Raw genomic sequence first — 27,344 nt, 5'->3', positions numbered from 1 at the left:
TTTCCAAATCATGTCTAATCAATGTAATTTACCACAGATGGACTCCTATCAAGTTGTAGAAACATCTTAAGGATGATCAATGAAACAGGATGCACCTGAGCTCAACTTCCAAGTCTCATAGCAAAGGGTCTGAATAGTTAATAAGATAATAAGGTATTTCTGTTAGATTTTTTTTTTTTATGTGCAACAATTTCTAAAAACCTGTTTTCACTTTGTCATATGGGGTATTGTGTGTGCAGTAGATTGATAAGGACAATTATTTATTTAATCCATTTTAGAAAAAGGCTGTAACCTAACAAAATGTGGAAAAAGTCAATTTGTCTGAATACTTTCCGAATGCACTGTAGGCCTATTATATGTGACTGCTGTGTTAAAAAAACAAATGGCTTTTGATACTTCAGTTGTAGCTGATTCTGTTGTAATCCATTTTGACAGGTGATAGACAACTTTAGCACTGTTTCAAACTTAGATTACCGTAAAACTTTAATTAAGCTCAGTCTCAAATAGCCGCCTGTCCCTTTTAACAGCACACATTTCAGCAAATAAACACCTGTTTCAAATAAATGCCAGGTCGAGAAAAAACTTTTTGGGAGGTTACAATGAATCACCATGAATTGTTTAGAAAGTTTAATGTTCGATTTGTCATCCGTTTTTATATCCAGTACGAGACTGCTAGCCATTGTTTGCTAACAGCTGAGAACTGCTAGCTAACTGGCAAGCATAAAATCAGTCGGAGTACAGGAGTAGGAGTAGGGAGTACAGACCCCTAGAAATCGACCGATCACCCCCCAAAAGTAAGAATTGCCGGGGACCTCCTGAGTGGTGAAGTGGTCTAATGTACTGCATTGCAGTGCTAGCTGCATCACTACAGATCCTGGTTTGATCCTAGGCTATGTCGCAGCTGGCCGTGACCGGGAGACCCATGAGGCGGTGCACGATTGGCCCAGCCGGTTTGACCGGCCGGGTTGTCCTTTTCCCATTGTGCTCTAGCGACTCCTGTGGCGGGACTGTAACTACCAATTGGATATCACGAAATTGAGGAGAAAAGGGGTAAAAAATGCAGTCAAAGACAATAATATTTTTTCTGTCAAGGACATTTAAAAATAAATTGAGGCATACTAAGACAAAAGAAACATGACACAGTGTGTAAATGATAACACATTAGGGCAAGAAATTAAGAAATTAATTAAAATGCTGGAGCCGAATGCTGGAATTAAACAATTAACTGTGCAAATGATCAAAAGCCATGTGCATTAAATAAATAGACGCCTGGCTCAAATAGAAGCCTGTCTTTAATAAGAGCCTGTTGTGTTCAGTGATTTAAGCAAATAAATTCCAGGGTTATTAATTGAAATTTGACAGTATCCTCCTATTTAACAATAGCCTGTATAGAAATGAAAACGTCTCCGGTGCTGCAGCATGCGCTCGTTCGTTGTCATGCTCTGTTGTCTCCAATCAAGTAAAATTACAGAGAATTGCATGAAATGCAACAGATAGTGTAGGATACAGTATATTAATATGAGTGTGCTTCATTTGGGTGCTACTACACCTGCATTGCTTGCTGTTGAGGGGTTTTAGGCTGGGTTTCTGTACAGCACTTTGAGATATCAGCTGATGTACGAAGGGCTATATTAATAAATTTGATTTGATTTGAATGCATTTATAAAAATGCATTTTTTTTTTCTCTGAACCGCAAAGAAGATGATATTATAATGGAGATATTTTCATGCCTACCCTAGTCTACGGTAGTCTGCGAATCCACAATCTTCTGGCTACTTTGCCATGTAATGCCTACAAAACTAAAAACAGGTTCTGAAACTGCATATCTAAGGCTCTGGTATGTCATAGGAGTGAAGGTAAACGGTAGGCATGTTCTCTGCTATCCACATTATGTTTTACTTTATTTTTTATTTTTCTAGCATTCTGGGAGGTAAAAATAGATTTTACTGAAGGGAGGGCCGTCCTTTTTCATTTCAGAGGTCTGATTTTCTCTCGGTATCCCTCAATATAATTAAACTTGAGATCCCTAAGGGACCTCAAACGCCCAGGAAGCTCAGCTTCAAACTCCCATTCATCAGTTCTGCAAGTGTTATAATTTTAAAAGATTTATGTCGATTACCAAATATGGTGGTTCACTGAGCATCTTCATTTACTCCCATTACGGCCGGTATGTACTTCCAAAAAAGGTATAAATATAAGTTTACAACCCACTGTAAGAAATATCTCTTTGGCACCAATTTAAATGACTAATTACTGCCATGCGTAGGTCGGAAGTCTACAGTGCTTTCAGAAAGTATTCACACCTCTTGACTTTTTCCACATTTTGTTGTGTTACAGCCTGAACTTAAAATGTATTAAATAGAGATGTTGTGTCACTGGCCTACACACAATACCCCATAATGTCAAAGTGGAATTATGGTTTTAGAAAAGTTTACAAATGAATTAAAAATGAAGTTGAAATGTCTTGAGTCAATAAGCATTCAAACCCTTTGTTATGGCAAGCCTAAATAAGTTCAGTAGTACACATGTCCTTAACAAGTCGCATAATCAGTTGTATGGACTCTGTGTACAATAATTGTGTTTAAAGTTATTTTTAAATGACTTCCCCATCTCTGTACCCCACACATACAATTATGGTGACTTTAGGAAAATAACCTCTCACTCAATGTCAGCAAAACAAAAGAGATGATCATGGACTTCAAGAAACAGCAAAGGGAGCACCCGCCTATCCACATCGACGGGACAGCAGTGGAGAAGGTGGAACATTTTAAGTTCCTCTGTGTACATATCACCGACAAACTGAAATGGTCCACCCACACAGACAGCGTGGTAAAGAAGGCACAACAGTACCTCTTCAACCTCAGGAGGCTAAAAAAATGTGGCTTGTCACCAAAAACCCTCACTAATCTTTACAGGTGCACAATCGAGAGCATCCTGTCGGGCTGTATCACCGCCTGGTACGGCAACTGCACCGCCCTGAACAGCAAGGCTCTCCAGAGGGTGGTGCGGTCTTCACAACGCATCACCGGGGGCAAACTACCTGCCCTCCAAGACACCTACAACACCCGATGTCACAGGAAGGCAAAAAAGATCATCAAGGACAATAACCACCCGAGCCACTGCCTGTTCACTCTGCTTCCATCCAGAAGGCGAGGTCAGTACAGGTGCATCAAAGCTGGGACAGAGATTGAAAAACAGTGCCTATCTCAAGGCCATCAGACTGTTAAACAGTCATCACTAACATAGAGAGGCAGCTGCCTAAATACAGACTTGAAATCACTGGCCACGTTAATAAATGGAACACTAGTCACTTTAATAACACCACTTTAAGAATGTTTACATATCTCACATTTCTCATCTCATATTTATATACTGTATCCTACACTATCTGTTGCATCTTAGCCGCTCTGTCACTGCTCATCCATATATTTTGTACTTATATATTCTCATCCCATTCCTTTACTAGATTGTGAGTGTTAGGTTTTGTTGTGGAATTGTTAGATATTACCTGTTAGCTACTGCTGCACTGTCAGATCTAGAAGCAGCAGCATTTAGCTACACTCGCAATAACATCTGCTAACCATGGGTATGTGACCAATACAGTTTGATTTGATTTCCAACAGACATTGGGAGACAATGTACCTTTCAGTAGGTCAATAACCTAAAACACAAGGCCAAATATTCAGTGTTGCTTACTAAGATCAAATCAAATCAAATGTATTTATATAGCCCTTCTTACATCAGCTGATATATCAAAGTGCTGTACAGAAACCCAGCCTAAAACCCCAAACAGCAAGAAATGCAGGTGTAGAAGCACAGTAGCTAGGAAAAACTCCCTAGAATGGCCAAAAACTAGGAAGAAACCTAGAGAGGAACCAGGCTATGAGGGGTGGTCAGTCCTCTTCTGGCTGTGCCGGGTGGAGATTATAACAGAACATGGCCAAGATGTTCAAATGTTCATAAATGACCAGCATGGTCAAGTAATAGTAATCACAGTGAACAGGTCAGGGTTCCATAGCCGAGGGCAGAACAGTTGAAACTGGACCAGCAGCATGGCCAGGTGGACTGGGGACAACAAGGAATCATCATGCCAGGTAGTCCTGAGGCATGGTCCTAGGGCTCAAGTCCTCCGAGAGAGAGAAAGAGAAAATTAGAGAGAGCATACTTAAATTCACACAGGACACCGGATAAGACAGGAGAAATACTCCAGATATAACAGACTGACCCTAGCCCCCCGACACATAAACTACTGCAGCATAAATACTGGAGGCTGAGCCTGGAGGGGTCAGGAAATACTGTGGCCCCATCCGATGACATTGAATCCTCCTGAGTGGCCTAGTTACAGTTCAAACTTAAATCGACTTGGAAGTCTTTGTCAAGATCTATGGTAATCAACATATATTAGTGTTTTATTTTTCATAACGTTAGAATTGTTCTTCCACTTTGACGTTACAGTGTATTTTGTATAGATTGTGGACCAAAAAATGACAATGAAATCCATTTTAATCCCACCTTGTAAGACAACAAAATGTGGAAAAAGTCAAGAGGTGTGGATACTTTCTGAAGGCACACAATACATTGGAGGTGCTAAAGAGTCATTTTTACAATTCCTTGTACATTTTTATTTAGAACTTTTTTGGTATTACATGCCGGCCATAACAGGAGTAAATGAAGATAGTTGCTCAGCGAAACTCCATATTTGGTGATCAACGAACATGTTTTGACATTATAATGCTTGCAGAGCCGGTGAATGGGAGTTTGAATCAGAGTTTCCTGGGAGTTAGCTAGTTCTCTAACGCACAGATACTGGTTCAATGAACACCCAGCTCTGTTATTGTTGCGGGCCAGTCCTCAGGTCTCTGTGTGAAGCTACTAGCGGGCCAGTCCTCAGGTCTCTGTGTGAAGCTACTAGCGGGCCAGTCCTCAGGTCTCTGTGTGAAGCTACTAGCGGGCTAGTCCTCAGGTCTCTGTGTGAAACTACTAGCGCCTAGCCTAGCATACTGCTGCTGCCTCCTTCCCTTCTTACCAGGGACACCCTCCTTCCCAGGTGTACACGTCAAACACACTTTGATGTTCTCACCCATCTGGTGAAAGAACATTTTAGGAATTACTGCTGCTGCACTTCCAGTAGTCTCTTTCTTTTTTTTTAGAAAGTTGAGAGAGATGGTCTTGAAAAAGAAAGAGACTCCTGGCTGGTGCTCCTTTGAGAGTAGAACAGTTCTTAGAGGGGGAGGAGGATGGGAGGGGGGGGGGGGGGGGGGAAGAGTGGGGGAGAAGGAGGAGGGGTTGGTGCTTATGTTCTCTGATGTTATGTGAAAGATGCTGCTGTCGAGGGAATAGATCTGTTAAGAAGCGTTTATATCCTCAGTCCTGTCAAGACAATTCTGGTCTCCTCACAATCATGACAATCTTGACAGCTCCACTGCAACTCTCCATTTTAATAATAGATGATGAGCTTTAGTGCAGCTTACCATTGTAATAACACATGCTGAACTTGCACTGTCTATTGTACTGTGCTATCCTCCAAAACTAAATCCTGGTCTCAAACCCGTCATAAAACACCTCGTTACAATAATAATACCCCTTACTCATATTGTTCAGTTACTGCATTTTTAAATTCCTCATTCATTATATAGAAGGGTAAAACAGACGAGGATCACGTTGTGGCAGTGATTATATAGAATAGTAAAGAACTACTGAACAGATGGAGCCGAGCGGACGATGAGAAATGTTAGGATTATTACTGATTTGTCTCCATGAGAGTAATTATCTCATATCTCCACATGTATTCAACAGTGCCATTAGGCCATACCTTAATGTTTATGTGCATGGGAGAAAATAACGCATTTGAATCGGAAATAAGAAAGAGAACAAAAACATGGGGACAAATAAATAATATTATTTTCACTTTCACGCAAAAGGAGAGCAATTATGTTCTTTCCGTTTCTCTCTCTTGAATGTAAACCTTGAAATAACAGTCATGTGGCAAGCACAGGCAACCTGTAGTGCTGTCAATAATTACCACAATAAGGAGAATCACAATGACTTGTTGTCCCTTTCTACTTCCTTGACATTATTCTTCAATAAACGATGAAAAGGTTTCAGTAAAATGTGTATTAACGCCTACAGTAATCAAGGTTAGAGCAGTCATTAAGATTCCATTCACAGGAACCTCACAGAGAATGCCTTGGCCGTAGGTAACACTCAACATACTGTATAAGGTACAAAGTCCAAATATTAATCATTGTTGTTGCTTGTTAGAGGCAGTTACTATCAAGGCACAAGGCGAGACTCCGATGCAGACACAGGAGGCTGATGGTTGGAGTCTTACAATGTTTATTAAATCCAAAAAAGGGTTAGGCAAGAGAATGGTGGTGCACAAGCAACGTACAGTCCAACAGGTATAGAAGGGCAGGCAGATTCAAGGTCAGGACAGGCAGGATGATCAGGCGGGCGGGAAAGTAGTCTAGAGTCAGGCAGTGGTCAGAACCGGGCGGACTATCAAAAAGAGAATAGAAAAGGAGTACGGAGAAAAACACGCTGGTTGACTTGACTAAACGTACAAGATGAACTGGCACAGAGAGACAGGAAACACAGGGATAAATGCACTGGGGGGAAAAGCAACACTTGGAGGGGGTGGAGACAATCACAGGGACAGGTGAAACAGATCAGGGCGTGACCGTTACAGACTGGTAATTTTATACAACAGCCACCATTCTCCCAGTAACAAATAGCATAATAGACTTAAACTGGAGGTCTCATAAATGTCCCTTAAAAACAGTACACAATATTCACAATGCTGTTGTAACGAAGGTGGTTCAATGAAGACTTGCGTTAGCTCCCCAAGCCAATGCCTATAGACTTTCGCTCAGCGGCCGAACACCGTGTTGTTCCACAGCAGGTCTCTTGACAGAACCACCTGCACTCTGTTCCACTGTGTCAGATCAGACAGAGCATACGAATGAATCTCATTTAATAATGAAAAAATAAATGTAATTGCCTCAATCCTAATCCTGGCTGAGGCTCTCCCCTCCACAGAGATTCTGTTCCTGGCCCAAACATCAAAGGAGGAAGATACACACACACACACACACACACACACACACACACACACACACACACACACACACACACACACACACACACCAGACGTGTGTCTGAACCCAAGGTTTTATCTGGGGTGTAGACACATTCCCCCTTGGTCTGAATGCTGTTGTTTAGGATGCTGTAGTAACACCTGGTCCTCAGCAGAGGAACAAATCACAGTGTTTGGTGTCTGTCCCTCCCTGGAGGCTCGTCCTTCTCTCATCATGTCTCCTCAGAGACAAGAGGGAGCTTTCTTCACTGGTTTTCAAGAAGGATTTGTGTTGTACATTAAATGCTACTTTAAAATTCATATTTTCTCTCTCCCTCTTCCCTTCTCTCCCCCTCTCTCTTTCTTTCCTGCAATTGGAATATAATTGGACAAAGATTTCAAATAACGGCACATCCCAGTGGATAGCCAGCTTTTCTCCTGGCAGTCAGCGGTGAATTGATGATCTGCTCTTTTAAAGGCTTCTGTGGTCTCCTCTTTTTGCTCATCCGCCTCTCCTCTCTCATCATGGGGCTCAGCGCCAGGCTGGCTGAGACGTTTTCAGGGCCACAGACGCCTGGATCTCAAGCTGTCTAATCCTAATGACAAAGTCGCCAGAAAACATGGCCACAAAACAACAGCGTGTAAACACATGATTAGAGACTTTACACTCTGAATTCTGTATCTTTGTCCTCCGTAACGGAATGGAGTCCTCTGGGATTTCCTTACAGCGGGTTGTTACAGAATGTAGGAGATACAGTTCAAGTGTGACTGACTAGACGAGGCAGTAATCCTTGAGTTCTCGGTCTGGAAGCAGCCTACAGACAGACTCATAAAAACAAGACAAACTTCACCTCAACAATCTCACTAGTCGCTGGTGAACATTGCCATTTCAATGCTCTCTGATATAGAGCATCATCTCATCCAAGGGATGAAGCAGTTTTAGAATATTACTTTAAGTAGAACCAGCACCTGGTTTGAGGGACAGCACAGAGGCAACAGTACAGGACCAAAGTGGAGAAGAGAGGAGAAACCAACCAATAATATTCATCCATCTGAAGGGACTGTTAATTTAAAGCACAGTGATAAGGATGAAGGGGAGGAATGGGAGGCACTCATGAAGAGAGGCTTGGCACAATAATGTTAATCCTTCAGCATTGTGATGAGATGAGAAGAGAGATGCCAGTTCGCCAGATGACCTTGGTGCTCAGTGAAAAGGGTATTGCCAAAGGGCTGTAGGCTACATGCTGCTCAGTAGTTAAACCAGAGGCCTGTATGCTACACACTGGTTCACATCCATCCTTCTCTCTCTCTCTCTCTCTCACACACACACACACACACACACGTTTCTTTTACTATCATTGTGGGGACCAAACAAATTATTCCCATTCAAAATCCTATTTACCTTAACCCCCTAACCCTTACAGCAAATATATGCTTGATCCGAAAATGTGGTCGGAGTCGCCTTATGGATGGTGTGACATAACTGCGGAGTCTCCGGAGTCATGCTCAATACTCAGTACTGTATCCTCTCAAATGTTTTGACAATGCGTAGGGCTCCATATAGCTCCACATTGACATGATTGGTTGTAGAGGAAGGCCCAAAGAATTGTCAAAGACTCCAGTTACTCAAGTCATAGACTGTTCCTTCTGCTACCGCACGGCAAGTAATACCGGAGCGCAAAGTCTAGGTCCAAAAGGCTCCTTAACAGCTTCTACCCCCAAGCCATAAGACTGCTGAACAATTAATCAAATGGCCACCTGGACTATTTACATTGCATTTTATTTAATTTGAAGGTAGGTAGGTGTGGTATGTCCTGTTTAACACAAACTAATTTCCTTGAAAACTTCCTTCACAACAGCCCTGCGCTTCTCTGCGGAGCGCAAGACTTCTGCAGAGGCTGTGTCATCATAAATGCTGCACAGCCAATGCAGACGGAATGACCATGCAGCGAGTTTTACTCTTAACCTAACCCTAACCCTTACCCTAAACCTAACCCCTAAGCCTAAAACAGCCTTTTTCCTTGTGGGGACCAGCGAAATGTCCCCACTTGTCCAAATGTTCCCTGTTTTACTGTTCTTGTGAGGACTACTGATCCTCACAAGGACAGTAAAACCAAAAACACACACACTGCTGCTATCACTGTGTCAATCTCCTTCATTTTCTCATACAGCCTTTCCGTACAAAGCGCCATGGACAAATATGCCAATGTTGTAACTTTATCAGAAGTAACCTATCATGTATAGTGCACATAATGCACTTTATCAGGGCTGAATAACAATGCACTCTTTCATGATAATGAGACCTGCCAGATCTTACAACACCTGGATGTTTTGACTATGTTAAAACTTCTTATGGCTGCAGGGGCAGTACTGAGTAGCTTGGATGAAACGTGCCCAGAGGTGCCCAGAGTAAACGGCCTGCTCCTCAGTCCCAGTTGCTAATATATGCATATTATTATTAGTACTGGATAGAAAACACTCAGAAGTTTCTAAAACTGTTTGAATGATTGATGTCTGTGAGTATAACAGAACTCATATGGCAGGCAAAAGTGGGAAATCTGAGGTTGGTCGATTTTCAACCCAGCCCCTATTGAATACACAGTGGGATATTGGTTATGTTGCACTTCCTAAGGCTTCCACTAGATGTCAACAGTCTTTAGAAACTTGTTTGCAGATTCTACTGTGAAGTGGGGACTCACAAGGGCTGTTTGCCACAGGCTCTGAGGCACGGTCACGAGAGAGTCAGTTCTCGTTCCATTGCTTTTCTACAGACATTGGAATTTTCCGGTTGGAACATTATTGACGTTTTTATGTTAAAAACATCCTAAAGGTTGATTCCATACATCGTTTGACATGTTTCTACGGACAGTAACGGAACTTTTTGACATTTCGTCTGCAACTAGGGAACGCGCTTCATGACTATTTGTTTACCAAACGTGCTAACAAACGTAGCTCTTTGGACATAAATGGACATTATTGTACTAAATCAAACATTTAATGTGGAACTGGGATTCCTGGGAGTGCATTCTGATGAAGATCATCAAAGGTAAGTGAATATTTACAATGCTATTTATGACTTCTGTTGTCTACCCAATATGGCGGATATCTTTTTGGCTGCTTTGTTGTCTGAAAGCTGTACTCAGATTAGTGCATGGTTTGCTTTTTCCGTAAAGTTCTTTTCAAATCTGACACAGTGGTTGCATTAAGGAGAAGTGTATCTATATTTCCATGTCTAACATTTGGATTTTTATCAACATTTATGATGAGTATTTCTGTAAAATGATGTGGCTCTCTGCAATATCACCGAATGTTTTTAGAACTAGTGAACATAACGCGCCAATGTATACTGAGATTTTTTTATATAAATATGCACTTTATTGAAAGAAAAACATATATGTATTGTGTAACATGAAGTCCTATGAGTGTCATCTGATGAAGATCATCAAAGGTTAGTGATTAATTTTATCTCTTTTGTGCTTTTTGTGACTCTTTGGCTGGAAAAATGGCTGGGTTGTTCTGTGTCTTGGCAGTGACCTAACATAATCGTTTGTGGTGCTTTCGCTGTAAAGCCTATTTGAAATCGGACACTTTGGTGGGATTAACAACAAGATTACCTTTAAAATGGTATAAGATACATGTATGTTTGAGGAATTTTAATTATGAGATTTCTGTTGCTTGAATTTGGCGCTCTGCACTTTCACTGGCTGTTGTCATATCAATCCCGTTAACGGGATTACAGCCCTAAGAAGTTAAGCAAAGTTTATGATTTTTTTTGTAAAAGATGAATACATCATAAAAGTAATTGTTAAAATCTACACAATCGATTACAAATAAAAATACATGATAGATTAGGAATATCAAAGATGAAGACATGATAGGTAAATTAATATTATTACAATACATTTCATTATTTTCAAAGATTTGAAACCGGGGCAGGTTATCTGAATGACATGTTATTGTGTCTGGGCTATCATAAGACGGGTCCTATTAACTGGGCCAGTCCTGTTAACTGTCATCTCTAATCAGAAACACCAATACATGGTTCACATCATCCAGAATGTTGCCAAAGGTCGGGTTTCCAAGACTGACCTTTTGAGTAGCTCGCCAATTCTGAATTGACATGTATTTCTCACTTGTTCCAATGCAGACTGTCATAAACAATCTCACCAGTATCATAAACAAATCTCCCAGTATACTATCCAATCAAAGCCACTTTGATATTATCCCACCACAGGTTAGCCAGAATTGGCTTAAATAGCCAAACGTAACACAATATCCAGTGGTGTAGTGGTGCCTGGAAAAGTGGGTATATTCAAATTTTGCCAAACATTTCCCAAATAACCCACCCAGCGATGCCCTGTGTGAAAAAGTATGTTTTCCTATAGTTTGTTCATGTTTTCACTCTCAAAACCACACTTAAAAAAAAAGAAGTCCACAACAATGCTTAAACTACACCAGGAGAACATTTCTGAGGTCTGGGAAAAAGTCTAAAAAAATATTTTTTGCTGTGGGGTGTAGCTGTTCTTTAATTCAATTGCACCTAGCAAGAGACGATTTGGTTAGCGGTGTTTCTGTACTGTACAATGTTGGCCTACACAGGCGCGGTTCCAGGAAGACATGCCTGAAAGAGCACAACTAGAGCCCCAATAACACAGGGTAGATTGGTCCTACTACTGATCAAACGTACAACAAGGCATCTGAGATGTAGCCGCACACATCAACAACCATCACTTTCTATAGTAACACAAGAAAGACATGCGCCCGACTAAGATATGTGTATCCGAAATGCAGCAGTCGCTACAACATACACAGATTAGCTCGACAGGATGAGCACCACTAGCTAATCTAAGATTCTTACAGGCTTCATAGCCTAAACTTCAATCGTTAGAACTATAGGAATTTGTGACACTAAAACGCCACTTCTCCAGGTGTGCGATATTGTCTGTGTTGGAGAGTGCTTATGTGACGTTTCCTACATGACAGTAGCTCATTTGAATCTGCTGCGAATAAAAGTAAATGCCCGTTCCGAGAGCAACAGACACACACTCACGCTATAACAAGAGAGCAGAGGGTGCGCAAAAGTAAGCTGTGTCATTTTCATAGTATTGACATCATTTTTACAGTAGCCTATCACACAATGACTGTGTAATGCAAATGAATGACAGGAGTGAAAGTTTGCCTACTTGTTTTAGTAGGCTACACATGGTATTGGTCTTACGAACAATATGTACAAAAATATAGAACTATCTGAAATGCAGCCATATTGACAATAACTGTCATTTTGCACACAAGAACGCACTCAACGTTGAAGAGAAGCCCCATGAAGACTGGTAGCCCCAGCTGCGCTCATTAACGGCCCACACCATAGCCATCGATTCAGGACCATGGGCAGAAGGCTACCGCCAGTCAGCGTCACCTCATTGTCCCTAAACCTGTATAATAAGGAAAAGCTGTATATCTTGTCAATAGAAATTAGACCCGAAAAAGCAAGCAATGACATCAAGAATGAACGCAAAGGACACAAATAAAAGCAAAGGCCTAAACTATACATTAGATTTAAAAAAATGTGCCAAACAACCTGTAGGCTTACATGCGAGAAGACCAATGTATGAAATGTCTATATTTCTTAGTGTTTTAGAATTAGTTGTTTATTAGGCTTTATATCGATGTGATGCCGCCCCTCATCTCTGATTCTCCGCTGGGTGCGCAATAACAAGTGTGCCTATAGGCTATTTAATGTGGTCTCAATCAAATTATCCATAGCATATAGGCTATGAAGTGCATGTTTGGAGAAGCACAGAGCATTTCAAAGATTGGTGCTGGGATGGTGTAAATAAATGCTTTGCTCTTGCTGATCACATTTGTGTGTGCTAACTAACCAATGGCTGTGCTCTGTAGGCCTAAGGTGGCAGGTCAGTCAAAGGCTTCTTACGAAAATAATTTTGGATTAGGCCTATTCCCCAAAAAATCACTATCTTGCTCGTGGACAAGCCTATAGCCTATGTTCTGTTCAGTTTGAGAAGGAGTGTGAAGATGAGGAGGAGCAGAGGTCAACTTTGATAGTTTGCTACTGCTGTAATAGATTTTATTCAAAACAATATGCTTCTTGCTCATTTTATGTATTTATCAGAGTTATTGACCTCACAATAAGCCAGATTCGAGTAACTTACATTGTGGTGCTGAAAAAGGGTGAAAGGATCTGATCGTAGACTACAGGAAAAGGAGGGCTTCAAGTTCCTTGGTGTCCACATCACTAAGGACCTATCATGGTCCAAACACACCAACACAGTAGTCAAGAGGGCACAACAATGCCTATTCCCCCCCAGGAGGCTGAAATTTGGCATGGGACCTCAGATCCTCAAAAGGTTTTACAGCTGCACCATCACCGGGTCCATCACCGCTTAGTATGGCAACTGCTCGGCATCTGACCATAGCTCTACAGAGGCTAGGGCATACAATCCATTACGTCACTGGGGCCGAGCTTTCTGCCATCCAGGACCTCTATACCAGGCGGTGTCAAAGGAAGGCTCTAAAAATTGTCAAAGACTGCAGCCACCCAAGTCATAGACTGTTCTCTCTGCTACCGCAAGGAAAGCGGTACCGGAGTGCCAAGTCTGGAACCAAAGGCTCCTTAACAGCTTCTAAAGGCTCAATGTACACTCATTGGACCACACACTCATGACATACTACACTGACACTCCAACACACACGCACACACTCACACAAAACACACACATGCATATTGACACCACACAGTACAGTACATTCATATGTATTCACACTTCACATACGCGGCTGTTACTCTTTACATACCTATCTACAGTTAATATCATGTTTCAGGTAAGACCCAGATGCAGACAATGTCGAATTAACAACAGTTTATTAATCATACAGGGGCAGGCAAAAAACAGGTCAAGGGCAGGCAGAGGTCGGTAATCCAGATAGGTGGGGCAAAGGTACTGGACGGCAGGCTCAGGGTCAGGGCAGGCAAAATGGTCAACAGTGGGAAAATTAGGAAACAGGAACAATCGAGAGACAGGAGCAGAGAGGAAACCACTGGTAGGCTTGATGAAACAAAATGAACTGGCAACAGACAAACAGAGAACACAGGTATAAATACACAGGGGATAATGGGGGAGATGGGCGACACCTGGAGGGTGGTGGAGACAATCACAAAGACAGGTGAAACAGATCAGGGTGTGACAGTTACATATTACCTCATGTACCTTGACTAGCCCGTAATCCTTTGAACTGCTAGAAAACAAGCCATTTTCTCTGTAGTAATGGTGGAAACATAGCGGTCACGAGTCTGCACTAAGAGTATTCTTTATAGCAGTCAGAGGCTGAGATACAGAATATAATCACAATATTCTTTCAGTGATGTTTTCTATGTCGCACAGCTAGATATCTACAAGCAATTTAGAGCAGACCGAAATGGCTTTTGTCAACTTGAGCTAACAAACGTTAGCCAACTATCTAGCTAGGTTAGCTAAGGAAACATGCAGCAATTCAACGTTGGCTAGCAATAAATATGCTTATTTTAACAAAGCAAGGTACCTACCCAGCAGCTGCTTAAATTATTCTTCCTCTTCACAGCCGCTTCAAGAAGATATTTACTAAAATAGACTGAGCTTCATGTGTCTCACCTGACAGCATAAGTTTGCCGCCTGAAACAAATAATTTGAATCTACAGTAGGCATAAGCTATCACTCTAAATAAATACAGTATGTTAGTCATTTTTACAGGAGGCTTCTGAATTACAATTAGAGTATTTTTCAGCTTTTTACCCACAATGCAGTGCAATTCACAGCATGAATGCTGTAAAACACATGTATGGTATTATACAGTGCATTCTACAGTGTTTTACTGTAGAAATTACAGAAAAGTCTTAGGCCTACCTGTTTGACAGACAAAATTGGGCTATAGGCAGCTACTGTATGGCTTTTGTCGATCAATTCCTTCACCCACCATGCACTCCTTTGTCGATCAATTCCTTCACCCACCATGCACTCCTTTGGTCGATCAATTCCTTCACCCACCATGCACTCCTTTTGTCGATCAATTCCTTCACCCACCATGCACTCTTTAAATCGCCTACCTCCATGTCAGTGAAGCGCTGTTAAGTTCAAACCAAAACTCGAACTGGAGGGGTTTGACAGGGTATGCCATAGGTCTATGCCATAGGTTATTTTATTAAAGAAAATGGAAAAAGGCACAGGCCTACCCTTCGTTTAGTTGAAGATTTTGAAGAAAATAAAGGGGATCCTGTTATATAAAGTGATCTATAACAGCGCTTTGGTCCGAGATGCTTTCTACTAGAAACCACCTGTAAAACGCCCTGGAATGACGTGACTCTGATGTATATGGAATATCCTTGTTTTATTTCTTTGACATTCAGAGGCTGAGCTACAATCTTCTGTAGCCGAGGAGACAAAAAAACATGTACTTTGATTGGAAAGCAATCTAATTCTGTCACTATCAATTGATTAAGCTATTTACTTTCTGTGCAATACAAGATGTTTAAACCAAGACAGCTTTTAGGGAAACACCTGTGACCAAGCCATGAAAGAAGAATAGCCAGCAGTAAATGCTTACATTTTTCTGTGTCAGTAGGCCTATTCTGTCTGGGGTGGAAAGGTAGTCGTAACTTTGAAAGTACCATGATCAGCAACCTGTTTTCAGAGCATTTTGTATTATTCTTAACGTAAATCCGAGACACTCAACTTCGTATGGTATGTATTAATTGGTGGATGTCCATCATCCATTTCATATGATATGTTACGAATTACAATTTGTATTAAATGTTACGAATTTGAAAAACGTACGTGTTACAAATTCGCAAAATGTGTTACAAGTTTGCAAAACGTACAGTATGTTACGAATTTGCCAAACGTATTATATGTTACAAATTCTAGCTAGGTGGCTAACCATAGCTAGGGATTAGGGGTTATGTTTAGGGCAAGTGTTGGCTAAAAGGGTTAGCTCACATGCTAAGTAGTTGCAAAGTAGTTAAAAATAGTAAGTAGTTGAAAAGTTGCTAATTAGCTCAAATTGTCTGTGGTGAGATTCAAACTCGAAACCTTTGGGTTACTATAAGTTTGCATTATCTAAATATTCTGCTAATTATGTAAATTGATTGAATTGTTTGTAGAACGTATGTTTTTCTTGGACCTGCAAATACAATGATAGATTCATGCAATGCTTTTACTATAAAGGAGAACGGTGGTCTGCGAACCCAGAACCTTCTGCCCCGCAGCCCTGTGTGCTATCAAAATAATAAAACAAAGAACAGGTTCTAAAACTGCATATATAAGGCTCTGGTCTGTCTAAGAAGTGAGGGTAAATGGTAGACATGTTTTCTGCTATCCACTTCGTTTCAATTATTTAATTGAATTGCTGATTATTCCGCACACCTGTCACCATCGTCTCGCGCACCTGCGACTCATGACACTCACCTGGACTCCATCACCTCCTTGATTATCTTCCCCATATCCGTCACTCCCCTTGGTTTTTTCTTCAGGTGTTATTGACTCTGTTTTCATGTCGGTGCTTTGTTTGTGGTTCGTGTTCATTTTATTTATTAAAACACTCACTCCCTGAACTTGCTTCCCGACTCTCAGCGCACTCGTTACAGTTGGGTACACCATATGGCTGCCATTCGTCACATTCCACGGGGCACAGAGGTCGTTTCAACCTCTAGTTTTGATTTAATTTTGGATTAGTTCTCCAATAATATGAAATCAACTAAAAAAATCGCCATGTCATTGGAAAAAAAAGATGCGTGAAAAGGAGACGAATGCCCTTACTTTAATGACTTTTTGCAAATCCAATCAGTTTTCCACGTTGATTTAACGTCATCGCAGGGATTTTTGTAGTTGAAATGACCTAGAAACATGATTTAAACCGATTTTGCCCAGGGGCATAACTAGAATTGGAGAAACCTTTTCTATGATTTGAGTTGTTTTTCAAAGACATAGTATATCATTACTGGAAATTAAAAAGTTGCCTAGGCCAACACATCCTATGCAGTCAACCCCATTATTACACCTCTGTCCAAACCGCTATACCTAGTCAGGATGAAAAGGGGCGTTGCGTTGCACTGTTGTGCCTCGCCAATCCACATGGCCGCAAGACCGCTTGATCGCCACCAGTAGGAGAATAGCGGTCCACTAGCTCTCCATGCGTCGGGGAGGTATCACTGAATAATAACGGACTTGCCGCTTCCAGCCATACACTCGCAGATATACCTTTTTAGTAGCTTACGGGTGTGAACATTTCGACGTTCACTGCTCGGTCTTTTAAACTAGGCAACTGTATTCGATGAATATCGGGGTGGTTTCGCTCAGCAGCTCCTTGCTTGGATAACCTTATCGCTGTGCTGTGTGGATGCTCTGGAAAACGTGTCTCCCTACCATTCCGATCAGAGCTGTCTTGGAAATGAAAGTAAGTAGCCTATCCAGCCATTGTAGCGTTTTGCATGATCAAATATGCATTTTGTGGTTCTTTGATTTGAAATAATTAGTCAGATTATCACAGGACAAATAATATTTAATCTATAGTTTAGGCTACTCAATGTACTGCAAGGGTATTGGGCAACTCTCCTATTCGTTGTAAGCTACAGTATTTCAAACCAATATCTCTGTAAACTTCAATATTGAAACTTTTTTTTCATCTGATAGAAAGTCTATTAAAAAAACGATCAAATGCTGTCACCTTTATTTAACAAGGCAAGTCAGTTAAGAACAAATTCTTTTTTTCAATCACGGCCTAGGAACAGTGGGTTAACTGCCTGTTCAGGGGCAGAACGACAGATTTGTACCTTGTCAGCTCGGGGATTTGAACTTGTTACTAGCCCAACGCTCTAACCACTAGGCTACCCTGCCGCCCCGTACTGATTAGGTGAAATTGAAATTGTTGCAACAATGTATTTATTTCCTAAAGGCAATATAGCCTATACATTTCTGTGAGGGTAGTGCTCCCACCCCAAATGTAGTTATGTTGAGTAGTCACCAGAAGTAGAATTATCTAGTTAGTATCAGCAGTGCAAACTGTATGGACATTTCTACTGCCTCAGTGCTATCTTTTCAAGAACCGTGTTCTTGGGCTAGAGGCAAAAAAAAAAAAAAAATGTAGGCTTTCAGACATCTTTACTAGTATAGAGGCCAGCTGTAATGCTGCATGGCTTAATATCTCTGTAATATCTCTGACAATTTACTCTTAACTGCTCAATGGTACAGTAATGACAGTGAGAACAGACCAACATCTGTTGACTGTATTATCTCTAACGTAGTAGGGTATAATGCTGCTCTCTACATTCAGTACACACAATAGAACAGAACATCAGACATTATGCTGTCATCCGAAATGGCACACTATACACTATATAGTGCACTACTTTTGACCATGGCCGATGCTCTGGTCAAAAGTAGTGCACTATATAGGGAATATTTCGGATTCACTCTAAATGCTGCTATTATAGACCTCTTTGTCTTACTGGGATTAAAACCCAGGGTGGTTATGTTATGGTTATGTGTCCTAGAAATTAATTTGAAATTGCATCTGAATTATTAATTGTCTTTCCCATTCTATTTGGAGTAATGACTGAGGTCCTTTATGTATACTAATGATAGTGTGTCCGTTAGAAGGGTTACCTTTTCATTCAATCTCCATTAGAAGTAATAAGCAAGTACAATGTCATTGCCAATATATTTTATTTTATTTTATTATATTGTATATCAAATCACATTTTATTTGTAACACGCGCCGAATACAACCGATGTAGACCTTACTGTGAAATGCTTACTTACAAGCTCATAATCAGTAATGCAGTTCAAGAAATAGAGATAAACAAATATTTACTAAATAAACTAACGTAAAAAATACAATTAAAAGCAACAATAACAAGGCTATACACAGGGGGTACCGGTAGAGAACAGTCTATGACTTGAGTGACTGCAGTCTTTTACATTTTTTTTGGGCCTCCCTCTGACACCGCCTGGTATAGAGGTCCTGGATGGCAGGAAGATTGGCCCCAGGGATATTGCTCTCCGTCTGTGATGTGACTGGCTACGGAATGACCTTGGTTGGACCAGTGTGTGCTCAGAGAGATGGAAGTGGAGGCCAGGTGTCATTTCATATTAAGGAAGAGTACATTGTAATTACAGTAGGCCCTATGTAACTGGTGGTATAAACAATTCAGAATGTTGCTGATGTTGGAGAAACTCGGTACAATAACCCTCACCAACTGTCGATCACTCGTGCGGCTCAGTTGGTAGAGCACGGAACGCCAGGGTTGTGAATTTGTTTCCCATGGGGGACCAGTATGAAAAAGGTATCCACCGGATAAGAGCGTCTGCTAAATGAATGAAACGTCAAATGTAACCAGAGAAAAAGACAAGCTGTCTGATGAGCATAAAGAGTTAGATTTACAGTAGTTGCCATACAGTTAGACACAAAGCTATAATTACACATTTAGGTACCGGCCTAAAAACTTTTTCCAAGATACTATAATTTATTCCTTTGATAAAACAACTATGTTCCCGAGACTACTGTAGGCTGAGCAAAACTCAGTACAGTTGTTATGCTGAAAAAAGTACTGTAGTCATAAGTCACATTGTCATCTAGTCAGCACTGTAGTCATAAGAGCCAACTCATGTGGTCTATGCAGCTCAGCATCCTAAACTGTGGAGACGCCATGCTTTAACCACAGAGCCTTTCAGAGCGTTTCAGCACATCATTTTATTGTACTGTAACTGCACGGTCTGGTCTGGGCACCAACCCTGCTGCAAAGGAGACGGAAAAAGAGAGAAACCCATCCTGTGAACAGTCAGACCTCATAGCTGTGGTTCCTGGATGTGGTTATCTGAAGTGGTTACAGACAGCTTGTGAGGTGGTATATTTCCCTAGTAACCAGAGCCTGCGTCCCAAATGGCACCATATTCCCTATATAGGAATATATATTTTGTAAGGTCGCCTCGGCAGAGAGCTCCTGTACATTTTGTAAATGTGGTTAGGTATTTGTTCTTTGAATCTTTGAACTTTATTTTTTGTTTTGAATAGGCAAATGTGTATGGATTACATCTATTTGTTTCCGGACCGTGAATTCATGGCAAATCAACTTACTTATGATAGCTAGCTATCTATGCTACCAAGCTAGCTAGCTAGTGTATTTTGATTTGAATACACCAGCCTATTTCTGTTATTCCTACGGCCTCCTGACACAATGAGGAGTAGTTCAATGCATGCCAAGCTGACAGTGGCGATTGCATCCCTAAAGAGGTTTCCTCCAAAGTTCTGAGCGGGCTATCACCGTCCTCATTATCAAAAAACAATCTTCATCTTGTTCTGCAAGACCAGAGAGAGTCAACGGCTACAGAGAAGTTGTAGCCAGACGTCGGGGACGGCAAGGCGCCGGTGAAAGGGAACTGTGCTGCTGGCTTCCGGATGACCTGCTCATCTCCCTTTGCTCAAGACATGTGGTTCCCTCTTGACTGTCACCATCTTTTGGGGGCTTGTTTTGCTTTTTCAAGCGCTTTCAGAATCAGACTTGATTTTCCTTTTATGAAAAATGTGTCAACTGCTACAAAGATGTCCAATAGTTCTAATCCATATAATCACATTTCCTGTTGCTGCAGGATTATTTTCCTGCTATAGCAAACTGGCTCAAATTAAGATCCTATATTAGTAGGGAATATGGTGCCATTTGGGACACATCAGAGTCTCCCTCCAGACAGCAATGCCATAGTTGTCTCCATTCTAACCACTCAGAGCGGTCACAGACACTATTTTCCCTCCACAGTTTCTCTCAAGAGGAATTCTCTCCGGGCTTTTGGTTCACCCTCTGTTTTCATTTACAGTCTTGGCTCTTTGCCAAACACACATTTGAAGCACAGCGTCCTGCGTGGCACACTTTAAATACCAGTACACAGCTTTTTACAGCAGACTGACGTCATAAAAAATACATATTAACGTATCATTGTCCTCTTTCCCAGACGTCATGGCATGACACATGCATTAATTGTATTTAATATTTTAATAAGCGGTTATAAACTGCTGTTGAGTTTTCCTTGGCACTAACCACTGTTTCTTGGAAGTGTTTTTACCAATGCAATCAAAGTCAAATCAAATCAAATTTTTATTTGTCACATACACATGGTTAGCAGATGTTAACGCGAGTGTAGCGAAATGTGAAAGTGAACCACGTCTCTCAATTAAGACTGAATACTACAAAACTTCTGTCTCCAAATAAACAAATGCGGTGCCCATTTGATCACACTAGAAGACGGGCAGCTGATTAAGGAGAGGACGTGTTTAAAAGGCGTCATACAGCTGCTCTGTTTCAGGCTGTGTGGATGCATTATGTAGATACCACCAGATGTTGTATCCTTTTGATGCCCTCACATCACATTTCATAGATTGCTGCGAGGAATGAGATGAGACTGATGTTTTTTTTCTCTCGTTTAGGTGGACAGATGTTCTGTCCTTGACTAGTATCAGGCTGATGTGTGCATCCCAAATGGCATCCTATTCCCTTTATAATACCTTACTCTTGACCAGAACCCTATGGTCACTAGGGTGCACTAGGTTGCCATTTGGGAAGCACCCACTGTCAGGCGTAGCCATTCTCGTGTCATTATTTCATCGTGTGTGGTCTTGTGAATAGGCCAAAGCTTACATAAAGCTTCTTCTTGAACTTTTTTATTCTTATTTAAAGTCATGTTGAAAAGGTCACACAGACCCGGACCCTGTCTGTCAGATAAAATGAAACACATTTATACTTCCTATTATAGACCGACTCCATTTAATAGCACACATTCTGCCTGATGAAGATCGTTGAGTGGAAACATTGCACAATCAACTATAGCAGCATTCCTCAGTTTGTGGGAATGTCTTGATTTCACACTCGTTTAAAAAAAAAGATACAAAAAATGGGTGTAGGACAGATTGATACTGAACACTTTCTGATCACCTTCACCTGAGGGCAATAGTTACATGGCCTTTGTTTGCTTCTAATACTGTACATAGAATTCACACATGACATACTGTACAGTACAATGTAAGGTCAATAAACACATCACTTCAAAGGAAATACTGTGCATAGAAATACTGTAGGCCTTCACTAATCTTAAATAAATTATGCCTTTCCTGTCAGCATGAATCATTCCATGTACTTTGTCATGTGTGAATATACATTTATAAACATAAGATCTCTATGGCCTGATCACCAACGGCGATGAGACAGCATACAGGGAGGAGGTAAGAGAACTGGCAGTGTGTGTGTGTGGAGGGGGGGGGGGGGGGTCAATAGCTAAGTTCCTCGGTGTCCACATCACTGAGGACTTAACATGGTCCTCTCACACCAGAACAGTCATGAAGAACGCATGGCAACGCTTTTTCTCTCTCAGGAGTCTGAAATAATTTGGCATGGCCACTCAGATCCTCAGGAACTTTTACAGCTGCACTATTGAGAGCATCCTGACTAGTTGTATCACTGTCTGGTATGGAAACTGCACCACCCGTGACCGGAAGACCCTACAGAGGGTGGTGCCAATGGCAAAGTATTCAGACCCCTTGATTGTTTCCACATTTTATGTTTTTGCCTTTTTCTCAATTTTTTAATTTTTTTAAAAAGTTTGTCAGCAATCTACACACAATAACATAGTGAAAACAGGTTTAGCCATTTTAATACATTTATTAAAAATTTAAAAAACAAAATAGCTTTCATAAGTATTTAGACTCTTTGCTGTGAGACTCGAATGTTGAGCTCAGGTGCATCCTGTTTCCATTGATCATCCTTGAAATTTTTCTACAGCTTGATTGGAGTCCACCTGTGGTAAATTCAATTGATTGGACATGATTTGGAAAGGCACACTCCTGTCTATATAAGGTCCCAAAGTTGACAGTGCTTTCAGATCAAAAACCAAGCCATGAAGCTGAAGGAATTGTCCGTAGAGCTCCGAGACCGGATTGTGTCTAAGCACAGACATGGGGAAGGGTACCAAAACATTTCTGACCAAGCCCCTTCTCCCCCGATTACTCAGTTTGGCCGGGCGGCCAGCTCTAGCAAGAGTCTTGGTCGTTCCAAACTTCTTCCATTTAAGAATGATGGAGACCACTGTGTTCTTGGAGACCTTCAATGCTGCAGAAATGTTTTTGGTACCCTTCCCCAGATCTGTGCCTTGACACAATCTGGTCTCGGAGCTCTACGGACAATTACTTCGACCTCATGGCTTGGTTTTTGCTCTGACATGCACTGTCAACTGTGGGACCTTATCCAAATCATGTCCAATCAATTTAATTTACCACAGGTGGACTCCAATCAAGTTGTAGAAACATCTCAAGGGTAATCAATGGAATCAGGATGCACCTGAGCTAAATTTCATGTCTCATAGGAAAGGGTCTGAATACTTATGTAAATAAAGTGTTTCTGTTTTTTATTTTTAATAAACTAGAAAAAAATTCTAAAAACCTGTTTTTGTTTTGTCATTATTGGGTATTGTGAGTAGATTGCTGAGGATTTGTATTTATGTAATATATTTTAGAATAATGCTGTAACGTAACAAAATGTGGAAAAAGTCGAGGGGTCTTAATACTTTTCAAAGGCACTGTACGTCCTGGTGCTCCCCAATGTGTCCGTCTTCCACCTCTCTGTCCTGATTTCTGTTTGTTAGAAAGAGGCTAATTGTCATGCCTCGGAGGTGTATTGTTAATTAGGAGTTATCTCTCTCAGCTCCCAGCTCTTCATATGGTCACAACTTTAATTGACAGTCAAAGCTGAGCACCACCTGTCCTCCCCTTTAAAACCCATGGTTCAGCCAGATGTTCCCCCTTAACATCCCGGCCCCAGGTGCTTCCCCAGACCTTAAGATTCCAAGCAGATGCAGGTTTTTTTTTTATATAAGGACAAATTATTAAACATGAAATGTCATATCTGCCAACTGCCTCAGAAAGGTGATACAAAACAGGGTTGTTTCACACTGCGTCTCTAAACCTTGCTGCCTGTGTACAAACCATACTGTTGTTTGTGTACAAACCATACTGCTGCTTGTGTATCTGTCTAAACCAGGAGTGGTGTGAAGATGATGGAACAACCATTGCTGTTTGAGAGATCAGTGTAATCCTATTGGTTACACACATCATCAAATACCTCTTCTGTGATCTGCTATTGGTTACACACATCATCAAACCCCTAGTCTGGGGCAGCAGGTAGCCTAGTGGTTAGAGTGTTGGGCCAGTAACCGAAAGGTTGCTGGACTGAATCCCCAAACTGACAAGGTTAAAAGCAGTAGTTCTGCCCCTGAACAAGGCAGTTAACCCACTGTTCCCCGGTAGGCCGTCATTGTAAATAAGAATTTGTTCTTAACTGACTTAGTTAAAGGTTCAATTAAAAAATAAAATAAACAAAGTCTGTCAGCACTCAAAGTAAATTTTGTTTTGTGAGACTAGTTCAACTCACATGGCTGTTACATGTTTTCTAAATGGGGTGGTGACACCGATCATAAGAACGTCTATATTACGAGTATCTAGGCTACAAGCATGACATCCATCTGATCTGAATATTGGGTGTGTTGTTGTCTACAGCAGGCTGCAAACATAACCCATCCGTTTGTGTTTGGAAGATCTGCCATGGTTTGTTTTTGTGTGGAAGAAAACAGAGCGAATGTTGAAGGATTTGGTATAATGATATTGCGGCATTGTTGTCTTTGTTCTCTATGACAAAGGACTTTTTGTATTTTCACCCCCAAAAAACTCAATAGGGTGCTTTGTGTCTGGGTCTGAATCCAGTGGCTTGGATCAGCAGCATCGCAACGTATAGGCCCCTAGGTCCTGGTCAAGGAGTGTACACTACACAAGAAATAGGGTACCATTTGGGACAGTTTTAGGTTTGGAAAAGTAGAGACATTCAAGTAGGCTAGTTTAACTGACACCTAGTTTTAGTCTTACACTAGAACTAGATTATAATTGATTAAATGTGTTTGGCAGAGCCCCATTTCTAAAACTCTGACTATTGGGGATAAAGGATTTCAGAAGTCAGACCAAGGAAGCTGATGGTGGAATCCCTATGGGTGAAATAAAGGCGGTAACCTGAACGGATTGGTCCATTGCTGTTGCCAAGGGCCTTAGTGTTGTTGTAGACTTACCCTGTTAAGCTGGGCTACAGCTGTGTTGGGCCCCATGGTTTGGCCCTTGGGCTGTACTACCATGTGTTTTCTCCATCTCAGACCACATACAGAGAACAAACATTCTTACCCATTAGGTTTTTGTCCCAAATGGCACTCCATTCTCTATATAGTGCACTACTTTGATTATATCCCTAACAAAAGCAGTGCACTATATAGGACATAAAGTGAAGCAATCCAGGAGAGCAGAGGGTTCACTCCTTTTCATAGAAGGAGAAGAGAATGCCAACTCAGCACAGTACTTTTACTGCGCTGCCATGGAGTTGGGGTTGATGTTAACAAGACTTGCTTTACAACATTTACAAGATGTACTTTGCAACATTACAAACCAATTACACGAACAACAAATGCCAGAATAAAAAAAAAGAGTTCACAAGAAAGGCATTTCACTGTACTCTTTGGTATGATTCACCCGGGGATCAAACACCCAACATTCCAATCTCAGGGCAGACACTCTAATCACAAGACCACCGAGTTGGTGCATGTTCAATTATACGTCCCATATAATATGGGAACATGTTTTTTTTTAGGGAGGTAGGAACCTATGTGAAACAAAGTATAAATAACAATGTCAGCAATAACATACTGTACACGCAACAACCCACCAAAAAAAACACAGTTGGTCTTCAAAATGGAGAATAATAATATAAGACGTTTAGCAGACGCTTTTATCCAAAGCGACTTGCAGTCACGCTACAGAGCACCACCTTAGTAAGTCAGACTCAAACAAAACAATTACAACGGTAAATCAATTCCAAACGAACACAGGCAGTTTACTGCGGAGTAGAGGGGAATTGTAGCGTCTGTACATAATTGAAGAAAGGCTGCCACATATGGTGGAATTTCCTATATAGTAAACTACTTTTGACCAGAGGCCTATGGAGAATAGGGGGATATTTGGGACACGCATAGATACTATCAGTTACTCATTATGTACAGTCTCATGGTTTCACATCCTGATTAAGACTCATATTTGTAGTTTATCAGTGGACAAACTACATGACTTTATACTAACGTAATCTAATACTAGCATGCTAAACTCCCACAGACATTACACTACATACCTTTTGTTTTTGCCTCTGGGGACAATTAAGTTAGACATTTCTGTTGTTTCCTAAATGCCTGTTATTAAGAAGTTAATGTATGATACGTCTTAACTTGCTGCACTTCTTCGTTCCTTTTTGTATGGTAGCCGATCCGTTGTGAACCGCAAACTTGGTTGGAAAAAAATGAAATAAAGCAACACCACGCGGCTCAACTGACACTTCTCCCCCATGTGACCTCCTTGTTGTGTGAATGTACTGACATGTACATTACCCGTCAAAAGTTTGGACACACCTACTCATTCAAAGCTTTTTCTTTATTTTACTATTTTCTACATTGTAGAATAATAGTGAAGACATCAAAACTATGAAATAACATGTGTGGAATCATGTAGTAACCAAAAAAGTGTTAAACAAATCTAAATATTTTATATTTGAGATTCTTCAGTTGCCACCCTTTGACTTTGACAGCTTTGCACACTCTACGGCGTTAGTCATCACATTAATGTTTTTAAAATTGTCACTGGAAAAAACAGCTAGGCGGCCAATAGGTGCCTGAGTAGATGTCACTCCTAAACTGTTCTTTTAATTCTGCTCTTTCACATCGATTACTTGTTCTATGTGAACTTGCTCTAAACACTTCCTGCTGTGTGCTGTTGGACTCAAACAAGCTGCACCTGAACCTGGGTGAGTAATTTGATTATCTGTCATAGCTTTATTAGCTGTGAGGGGTGAGTGAGTGAGTGAGTGAGTAAATGTAATCTGTTATAATCAAATCATATCAAATTTGATTGGTCACATACACATATTTAGCAGATGTTACTGCGGGTGTAGCAGATGCATGTGTTCCTAGCTCCAACAGTGCAGTAGTATGTAACAATTCACAACAATACACACATCTAAAAGTAAAGAAATTGAATTAAGAATTATATAAATATTAGGATGAGCAATGTCGGAGTGGCATTGACAAAAATACAGTAGAATAGAATAGAGTATATACATATGAAATGAGTAAAGCAGTATGTAAACATTATTAAAGTGACTAGT

General features: G+C 40.9%; 1 protein-coding gene across 2 annotated transcripts in view; it reads left to right on the top strand.

The window, feature by feature from the left end:
• The first annotated feature begins 17,210 nt into the window (after positions 1–17,210).
• Positions 17,211–27,344, top strand: part of LOC110496379 (CMP-N-acetylneuraminate-beta-galactosamide-alpha-2,3-sialyltransferase 1) — a 62,235-nt gene continuing 52,101 nt past the window's right edge. For both annotated transcript variants that reach the window (XM_021572247.2, XM_021572246.2), the window contains exon 1: positions 17,211–17,518. The gene's annotated coding sequence lies outside the window, so the exon portion shown is untranslated. The remainder of the gene's footprint in view (positions 17,519–27,344) is intronic.

Source organism: Oncorhynchus mykiss, chromosome 18 (genome assembly GCF_013265735.2).
Source record: "Oncorhynchus mykiss isolate Arlee chromosome 18, USDA_OmykA_1.1, whole genome shotgun sequence".
NCBI classification, from domain to species: Eukaryota; Metazoa; Chordata; class Actinopteri; order Salmoniformes; family Salmonidae; genus Oncorhynchus; species Oncorhynchus mykiss.
The sequence above is the reverse complement of the archived record's forward strand: the minus strand, read 5'-3'. Positions and strand labels throughout refer to the sequence as shown.